The 9926-nt window shown below is 45.2% G+C and overlaps 1 pseudogene; it reads right to left on the reverse strand.

Annotated features, from left to right (window-relative positions):
- Positions 1 to 2669: 2669 nt before the first annotated feature.
- Positions 2670 to 3223, reverse strand: LOC138088604 (large ribosomal subunit protein uL22-like; annotated as a pseudogene).
- Positions 3224 to 9926: the final 6703 nt, after the last annotated feature.

Genomic DNA, 9926 nt, shown 5'->3' on the forward strand with positions numbered 1-9926 from the left:
CCCACAAAGTCTTAGCCACTGGACCGTCAGGGATGTCCCTAAGTTGGAACTTCCTGGCCACGAAAATCTCAAAAATTTCCCAAGGAGATCCTCCAGTGTGGTCTGGGTAAGAACAGCTCTCTTAAATTGTTATTCATTTTTCCCTTTCACTAATCAGATCCTTCAGAGCCCTTTCCCTCCAACAGATCAAAGGAGGAAGATCCAGGCAGACACAGGAGGGTGCACAGAGGTGCTTCAGGGAGTGTCTCCCCTTCCTGAAATTACCTGGGCTGATTCTGCCGAATCAGATGCTGCTTGGCTGAACGTACCCACAGAGTCAGTCAAAACCAAGGACTCTGCCTGCCCTGATCTCATAAAAATCATTTCCCTTTTGTTTGTAACTCCAGGCCTTTTCGTATACCTGAAGTGCAATCTTTCATCTACACAGCAAACTCCTACACATACTGCAAGATCCTGACTAAGTGTTCCCACTCCATATATATTTCCTGACCTAGTCCTTCTTCTATCCCCACAACATCCCAACCATGGCCCCTTTACAGCTGCTGCATGCATACTTGCTAAGTCGATTCAATCGTATACGACTCTTTGGCAACCTCATGGACCGAGGCCCACCACGCTCCTCTGTCCATGGGATTCTCCAGGCAAGAATACTGGAGTGAGTTGCCATGCCCTCCTCCAGGGGATCTTCCTGATTTACAGCTCCTACCACATTGTAATTACCCTTTTCGAGGTCTTACCCCGTGAATGGACTGAGGCTCTCCTTTTTCTACCTCTGCATCCTCAGAGCCCAGGATGGAAACTGGGACACACTCAGTAAATAGAAAAGCAAATGGACAAGTGCCTGGTTGCATGACCAGCTTACAAGTGCTACATAATGTACAAATGTTTCTATTTCCATTTGTTCGGTAACCAACACACAGATGGCTCCCTGGAACTCAGAAGTCCCTTTTCCTGTAGACACCCATTCTTCTTCTTACCTTTTAAGTGAATAGCCAATTCTTTCAAATTTCAACAGCAACTAGAAACTCTACACCTTCACTGTGTCATTGTTAACAAAATGATACCTTTCTTTTTAGCCATCATTATTCTCTGACGCACTTCCAAAGTCTAACATTCCAATGGGCCTTTTGTGTCTTTCTTTTACCCCAAATGGAGCAAATAAAGCCCTTGGAACATCTAGAAAGTGTGCCTGAAATCCACAATGGCATTGCAACAATGCATTGCAACCACTCCTTGTCTACACTACCATTCAGCAGGTAGTTCTGTTCCTGTGTGTGTGTGTGTGTGTGTGTTCAGTCATGTCTGACTTTGCGACCCCGTGGAGTGTAGCTCACAAGGTTCCTCGGTCCATGGAATTTTCCAGGTAAAAACACTGGAACGTGTTACCATTTCCTCCTCCAGGGGATCTTCCTGACCCAGGCAGATTCTTTACCACTGCACCACCTGGGAGGCCCAGTTCTGTTCCTGCCAGGTGTGTATATGCAGCAAGTGATTTCTTGGGAAGAACAAGCCACCAGCATCCAGGGCAGTGGTGGTGAGCTGAGATCTCAGGAGTGGTGCTGTTCTTTGGGAGCTGATTGTCTCTTCCATGGAGGAAATATTTTGGAATCACAGTCCTAGCATCTGAGGCATTTCTACACTCCAAGAGCAGTCACATGGCAGAAGCATAGTCCAAATAAGGCATTTGAGTGCTTGAAGAAAACAGAATAAAAATTGTAAAGGTTAGAGGAAGAGAGAATTGAATGGGTTGGAGATAAGTGATATTAACCAGGATATTCCTTTCCCAGGGGAAATCAGTGAGGGAACACATAAAGAAAGTATGTAAATAGCACCATTAACAGTCACAAATCTCACAGTCTCAAAGTATTACAAGAATTCCAGAGCCAGAGGCAATGCTAGAGACCATAGAAATCAAACCCGTAAATCACTGCAGATGGTGATTGCAGCCATGAAATTAAAAGACGCTTACTCCTTGGAAGGAAAGCTATGAACAACCTAGATAGCATATTCAAAAGCATAGACATCACTTTGTCAGCAAAGGTCCGTGTAGTCAAGGCCATGGTTTTTCCAGTAGTCATGTATGGATGTCAGAGTTGGACTATAAAGAAAGCTGAGTGCCGAAGAATTGACGTTTTTGAACTGTGTCTTTGGAGAAGACTCTTGAGAGTCCCTTGGACAGCAACGAGATCCAACCAGTCCATCCTAAAGGAGATCAGTCCTGGGTGTTCATTGGAAGGACTGGTGTTGAAGGTGAAACTCCAATACTTTGGCCACCTGATGTGAAGAGCTGACTCATTTGAAAAGACTCTGATGCTGGGAAAGATTGAGGGCAGGAGGAGAAAGGTAAGGATGAGATGGTTGGATGGCATCACCAACTCATGAGTGTGGGTGGACTCCAGGAGTTGATGATGGACAGGGAGGCCTGGGGTGCTGTGATTCATGGGGTCACAAAGAGTCAGACACGACTGAGCAACTAAACTGAACTGAACTGAATCTTAGGTATGAAGCAACTGACTTAATAAGACTAACAGAGAACAACTTTTGTACAGTGTCAACCATAATATCCACCAATTATTTCAATTTTTTTTTTTTGTGCTAACACTTGAAATACATTTACTAATTAAGACAACCAACAATTTTACTTTTATTTGCACTTTTTTTGGCGGCATTTATTCCCAGGCCATAAGTTTTTGTTTCTTCAGTTTCTTCTGGGATATCTTTTTCTTCTGTGCAACCTCCTCTTCTGGTTTAGGAACAATCTGTTCTTTTTCAGTAAGGATCATCTCAATGTGGCAGGAAGAGCTCATGTAGGGGTTGATCCGACCGTGAGCTCTGTAAGTCCTGCGTCGCATCTTGGGGGCTTTGTTCACTTGGATGTGCTCAATGACCAGAGAATCTACATCTAAGCCCTTAAGTTCAGCATTACTCTCTGCATTTTTGAGCATGTGTAGTAAAAATTCAGCACTCTTTTTGGGCCATCGACCCTGAGTCCAGCCCCACTGTTTGGCCTGTGCACACCTGCCAACTCCACGTTGTAGCGGCGGAACGGCACACACTGCTTCTTTAACGTGACGTCCTTCAGATACTTGGTGGCTTTTCGGATATGCATACCCTTTATGGCCTGGGCGGTTTCACGAGTGTTCTTAAAGTGTACACAAAGATTTGAACCTCTTGATTTGCATGATTTTGTGGGGTTTTCTGGGTCAAGTGAATAGCGCACCATTTTTAGGAGTCACCTCAGGCCGCTTACTGGAAAAAAGCCCAATTATTTCAATTTAAATGTTGTCAGAAGATCCACCTACCTCCACATATTCCCACCTGGTGTCTGTTGTGATGTCCATATATTCCCACTATTTTTTCATTCCTTTAGGTAAATTTGTGTTTCTAAGAAATGCATATTTAAAATAAATCTGTTTTCAAATTGAAGGGTCATCTTCAAAATAAAAACCCTATGCTCTGAAAGTGTCAAAAGTCATGAAAAGCAAAAAATTAAAAAAAAAAAAAATTTAAGCTGAGGTTACTCAATTTTCCTGTAAAGGAGATAAATGAAACAGTTGGCAATTATTTTTGGCCACACCCCACTCAGCATGTGGGATCCTAGTTCCTCAACCAGGGATTAAATCTTTGCTTCCTGCAGTGGAAGCCCAGAGTCTAAACTACTGGACCACAAGGGAAGTCCCAGCAAATTTTGATTAAAGTTTATAGATTGACATTATCAGATCAATGTTAATTTCCTGGTTTTGGCCATTTTATTGTGGTTTTTAAAAAGAATGTCCTTATTTTTAGAAAATGCACACTGATTTAGAACTTAGGGTTAAAGGACCATGTGTCACACATATTAAGAACACCCACTTGTATGTCCCAGCACGAGTAAGGTCAAGAATAAGGTCACAATTACCCCTGGTGGTTCAGTGGTAAAGGATCAGCCTGCCAAACAGGGGACTCAGGCTTGATTCCTAGCTCAGGAGAAAGAGAAGGAAATGGCAACCTACTGGAGAAGGAAATGGCAACCCACTCAGTATTCTTGCCTGGGAAATCCCATGGACAGAGGAGCCTGACGGGGTATAGTCCATGGGGTAACAAAAGAGTCGGATATGACTTATCAACTGAAAAACAACAACAACATCTGCAAAGGACAACGTCACCAAATGTGATGTGCTGGCGCAGCGTGGCAGCCTGGACGTCCTCCGCACAACACGACCCGAGGTGCCGAGCAAAGAGCTTCACATCTCTGTTGTTCTTTGTTCCCTCATATGAGGACATTAAGAAGACTCTGAAGAAGAATTGATGTATGTATATGGATAGCTGAATCAATTAGCTGTGTAGCCTGAAACTAACACAACATTGTAAACCAACTATACTACCATAGAATAAAAATAAAAACAAAAATACCTGCAACATACACTTACCAAAACCTTCCTTGGTGCCAGGTACTATTTCAAGCACTTTCAACTACATCAATAACAACCTTTTGAAATGAGAAGACAGAGTCGTGGAGAGTAAAGTCGTTTGCTCAAGAAGCCGAGGCTGAAGAGTAGCTGTGACCAAGACTGAAGGGCTAGCTTATACCATATCTTTTCTACTAGTGTTTCTGTGAGACCTAAGTGACATCCAAGCACTTCATTTAGTGCCTTGGTCATGAGAAATGCTCAGTAAAAGTCAGCTCATCTCCAATGTTAACCTCATGGCTGTCACTGACTATACTCTGCAGAACACCTGCATTCCAAGCCTTGGGTTCTCAGGTTTCTTCTTTGCGCTAAGTCTTTTGTAGAGTTCCATAAAATAATGTAACCGATGGGCTTCCCTGGTGGTCCAGTGGTTAAGAATCTCCCTACCAATGCACGGAACACAGGTTCGATCCCTGGTCCGGGAAGACCCCATATGTCTCAAAGGAACTAAGCCGGCGCACCATGACCATTAAGCCTGCGCTCTAGAGTCCAGGAGCCACAACTACTGAGCCCGTGCAGCTAGAGCCTGTGCTCCACAACAAGAGAAAGCCCCGCATGAAGCAACGAAGACCCTGTGTAGCCAGGAATAAATCATTATTTTAAAAAATAATGTAACCTATACGCTAAACATCAGATACCTCAGAACAGCCTATAGAAAAATTAAGGGTAACATAGGTGAATGTTTTTTTCTTGTAATAACTTTATAGCTTGGTTCCATTAAGCTTGGCTGGATGACTCACTTAGACTTGAAGATATTTTTCATACTATTTGGATTCCTTCCATAGGATACCAGAAAGCTGGGGGGAGGGAGGGGAGAAAGATTTATATTCAATCATTGCCGTGGTGCACATATTTGTGGCATGTATTTGGGCTTTTCTCCAGAAATCAGTCTAATATATCTTGTCTAGCAAAACATACAGGACGCCATTCCAACCAGATGTTATTTCACAAGTCACTTTCCTGTTTTTCAAGATGTTTTAGTTCCTCACGGAGTGGCTTTGATGGTTTTCACTTGGTTGGTGTGGATGCTGAGTGGATGGGCCAGTCACTCCATGTTCCCTAAATTCAAATAGAGACCGTTTTAGTTGCTCAGGCTGCCAACACAAAGCACCACACACTGACTGGCTTAGACAACATCCATTCATTTCCCTGTGGTGTGGACACAGGATGTCTGAAATCAAAGTGCCATCAGGGTAGGTTTGCTCAGAAGTCTCTCTCCTCGGCTTGCTTGGCCAACTTGTCACCGTGTCCTCACATGGCCCTCCCTTTCTGCATGTCCCCATCCTAATTTCCCTTCTTGTAAGGACGGTAGTCCTTATAAGTCCATATTGGATGAGGGTCCATGCTAATGACCTCGTTTTAACTTAATCACCTCTTCAAATGCCCTTTCTCCAAATAAAATCACATTCTCAGATACTGGGGTTAGAATATCAACATAGGAACTTTGGAGGAACACAATTCAGTCCATAACAGAGACCCTGAGAGATGGGAAGAGAGAATCCCATATAGAGGTGGCTTCGATTCCAGGAATAAACATTCCTTGGAGCCCACTGTTTGTAAAACACCATCTAACTTCTGATGCTGCAACTAGCCCAAGAGCTGTGCCATCCCACCAAAGTTTTCGGAACCTTCTCTTGCATCTCCATAAACTCCTTCTTGCATGCTGCTGACCACACCCTGAGCAGATTCCTCACCGTCACCTTCAGTGTGCTCCTCAGAGTCCAGGAATACAAGATTCTTGTGCATAACATGTTGGCACCACTGCCGAATTCAACACTCAGCCAATATGGCTAAGCAACCTGGAAATAATCCATTCTCTCAAGAGCTGGTATAATTTTAGTACTTATTTACTACAAACATTGAATTTTGCCTTCAGGCCTCATAGAGAACAGCTCTGACAACTTCCAGAAACATATTTGAAATGCCTAACATAGCATACACAGCTGACTAGAAGCTCCCAGTGCGAATGACATGAGTGAGCAGAAGTGGAGGGGCGGGGCCCTGGATCTGAGAGGAGAGCCCCCTGGGTCTGCGCTGATGGCCCTGCCCCACGTCTGACTTCTGACCCAGGGCCCAGCGACCCATCTGCAGGGCCAGATGCAGCCCTGACTCTGCAGAGATCTTAGGCCCCTGACTCTGTTTCACGTCAGCGAAACAGGGATTAAAACTATATTGTTCTCTCACACACTGCTCTATTTAAAATGGATAACCTATGAAGACCTCCTGTACAGCACAAGGAACTCTGCTCAGTGTTATGTGCCTGTCTGGATGGCAGGGGGATTTGCAGGAGAATGGATACCTGTATATGAATGGCTGGTCCCTTCGCTGAAACTCTCACATCACTGTTAATCAGCTATACTCCAGTATAAAATAAAAAGTTACAAAGTGCAAAAATTGAAACAGTCATCATGGTACAACTTTGTAAGGGCCTTGTTATAAGTTAGAATAAAGGAAAATTGTTTTATCTTTTTAAAAAGCTATACTGTTCTCTCTTGTCAATGTTATCAGCAGCCTGGATGGGAGGAGAGTTTGGGGGAGAATGGATACATGTACATGCATGGCTGAGTCCTTTCGTTGTCCACCTAAAACTTATCACAACATGATTAATTGGCTATACTCCAATATAAAAAGCTAAAAAAAAAAAACACTACATTATTCTCTTCCCCCCAAACAATTGTAAACTGTAAAAATGAGATGGAACTCGAAAACAAATTGGTAAAAGTCAAAATAGATGAAATATTCTAATTTTTAATTTTTAACCGTCAAAAACAATTTAAATCCATTCAATGTATGATTTTTATTCTGGCCTTGTTGACTAGTTTATACGCATTACCAGGTAAAGACGAAATGGCTCCCACAGTAAAAGTTCTGTCTTCAGTCCTACAAGAAGATAAGATCTATGCTTCCACTGCCCTTAAGCTATCTTGACTGATTCCTCAGGGCTTTAGACTTCCACATTGTAGGACAGAGATAGAAGAGTAATTGTAGTTTTACGACTCTGGGCCGGCTTTAGCATAACACGTGACCACCAGGGGGCAGCATAGACCTGATGCTGCTTTAGACTTCACCAGGTTTTTGCCCTTGCCTTTCTCTAGTGTCAAAGTGCCCTCCCTTCCCCCGCGGAAAGCCTTTCTGTGCTGGAGGATCAGGAAGCGCCCCAGACACCTCGGCCCACAGCCCTTGGGAACTGCCCTGGGCAGGGGTCCAGCCCCTCCTCCAGCCCTACACAGAGCAAAGAATTCAACTTTGAACCAGGTGATGGCGAGAGGTGGAGAGGTGGTCCCCGAGAACAGGAGTACGTAAGATGTCAGGCATACGGATCAATGCACAATTATATACCAGGCATCAGAACTGACCAAATTGAGGTTGGCGCTGAACTCATCGTTTTCCAGGCCCTGGTTCCTTCTGAAGATCTGGTGTGAGCAGGAACCAGCTTCCGGAGGACGAGGCAGCCTGGGGCACTTGCCTTGGCAAGACCACCGGCAGAGGATGTTAGTAAAGAGCAAACGAGGACGTCATAGTTGACGTTATTTTGTATTTTCAAAGTGTTTTGACCTCGCTCTTATTCATTATAGCTAATAGTTCTGACCCATCGCCTTCATATTATAGCTGAAAAATTGAAACCTGAGAAATCAGGGCGTTAAGCAGAAGACAACAAGGACAAAACAGAGAAGCCCAGTCTCCCAGGTGGGCTTCCCAGGTGCACTAGTGGTAAAGAACCCCCGCCAATGCAGGAGACATAAGAGGCGTGGGTTCAATCCCTAGGTCTGGAAGATCCCCTGGAGGAGGGCATGGCAACCCGCTGCAGTATTTGTGCCTGAAGAACCCCATGGACAGAGGAGCTTGGTGGGCTAGAGTCCACAGAGTCGCAAAGAGTTGGACACGCCTGAGCGCACACACACATCATGATACAGCAAAAACAGAAATTTCTCCTGCCTCCCTCCGATGGGGTATTCTGCACCTCTGAGTCTGTGTGGAAACGAGCACGACCTGTCTGTCAAGCACAGATGTAGCCCGAGGGGAACTGAGGAAACATCTCAGCATCTCAGGGAGACGGTCGGAGGGACCACTGGAGCTCTGCACCCAGCTCTTCCCGCGGTTCCCACGCACCGATCTCCCATTCATCCTGTGATTGATGCTCCCGGACCCCGCCTGGAAATTCTGTCTGTGAGCTAATTATGGGGAATGGCCTGCGTCTGCTGGGCAGGAGTGAGTAAGAGGATCGGTAGGTGAGAGCTGGCCATTCACTGGATGGCAGCCTTTGATGCGAGCGGAGCAGAAAGTTTGGCCGAAACTCAACACCTCTTAGAAGCAGAGATTAGTCAAGAGGAAGAAAGGAGAGCACATTGTGGAAGTTTTCAAGAAGGAGACAAAGATGCCTGTGTTTTGTATCGCTCAGCTGCCTCAAGAAAATGTCCATTTGTTTTCTTTACACTCCTTTTACATTTTAAGTGGAATCTGGTGAATGTGTCTTTTCAGTGTTCCCCGTTTCACCGTTTTCTCTACACCTCATGTTGCCATTTTAATGAAGCATCATTTTTCCAGAGGGTGTGGGAACAAAACTTATTTAATGACCTCTCAGAGCAAACACTGAAGTCTTCGAATATCTCCCTGAATTGAAACCCCCACCCCACACAATTCATTTCCTTTTTAAAATGCCGGTTTGCCAACCACTGCAAACAGATAAACAGGGCTCTCCTTTACTCTCAAGCCACCGGGTTCCTATCAGATCTCAGAGCCTGGGGGATCCCTGAGAAACCCCAGACCCCTGGTGCCCAGGGGTGCACTTGAAGGGCTCAGTGGCACAGCAGTGATCTCCTTGGAAGGATGACACCACGTGTCTTGCACTCCTCCAGCACACAGGCATAGGGGACTCAGCATAGGCCTAGAGATCTTGGAGATTACCCAATCCAACTTTTCATTTTACAGATGAGGAAAAGAGGCAGGCGGGAGAGGCACACAGAGGCACACGGGGTGTCACAGGTGTGGGGAGAGCATGGAGGATAGCCAAGGTTGGCCTCCCAAGGTTTCCACACTCCCTGGCTTCAGCATCTCTTAGGGCAGATGTGCAAAATGCTTGTTTCCAGGGCCCCTTCCCAAAGCTACTGAACTGGAACTTCTGGGGCTGAGGACTAAAAGTTTAGATTGCAACTACCCTACACCTCCACAGTGGTGATATACCCTGACTTTGGGGGAAGCACTTGCAGCGGTAGACAAAAACAAGCTTGGAGTCAGACAGATCTGGTCTGAACTCCATCTCTGCTACTTACTAGCTTCACGCCTTTGTGGAACTAATGTTTCTGAGCTTTGTGTCCTCATCTGTAACTGGGGAGATGCTGTGAGGGCTGTGATGTATACAGACACACTCGGGCTCCAGAAACTGACACTGGAATTCACTCAGTCAGAGTCGCTTGTCAGCTGGAGATGCTGTCTTCAAGCCCCAGAGCTCCTGTTTATGGATCATATGAGGCTTGGCAC

Source organism: Capricornis sumatraensis, chromosome 11 (assembly GCF_032405125.1).
Source record: "Capricornis sumatraensis isolate serow.1 chromosome 11, serow.2, whole genome shotgun sequence".
In the NCBI taxonomy this organism is placed as follows: Eukaryota; Metazoa; Chordata; class Mammalia; order Artiodactyla; family Bovidae; genus Capricornis; species Capricornis sumatraensis.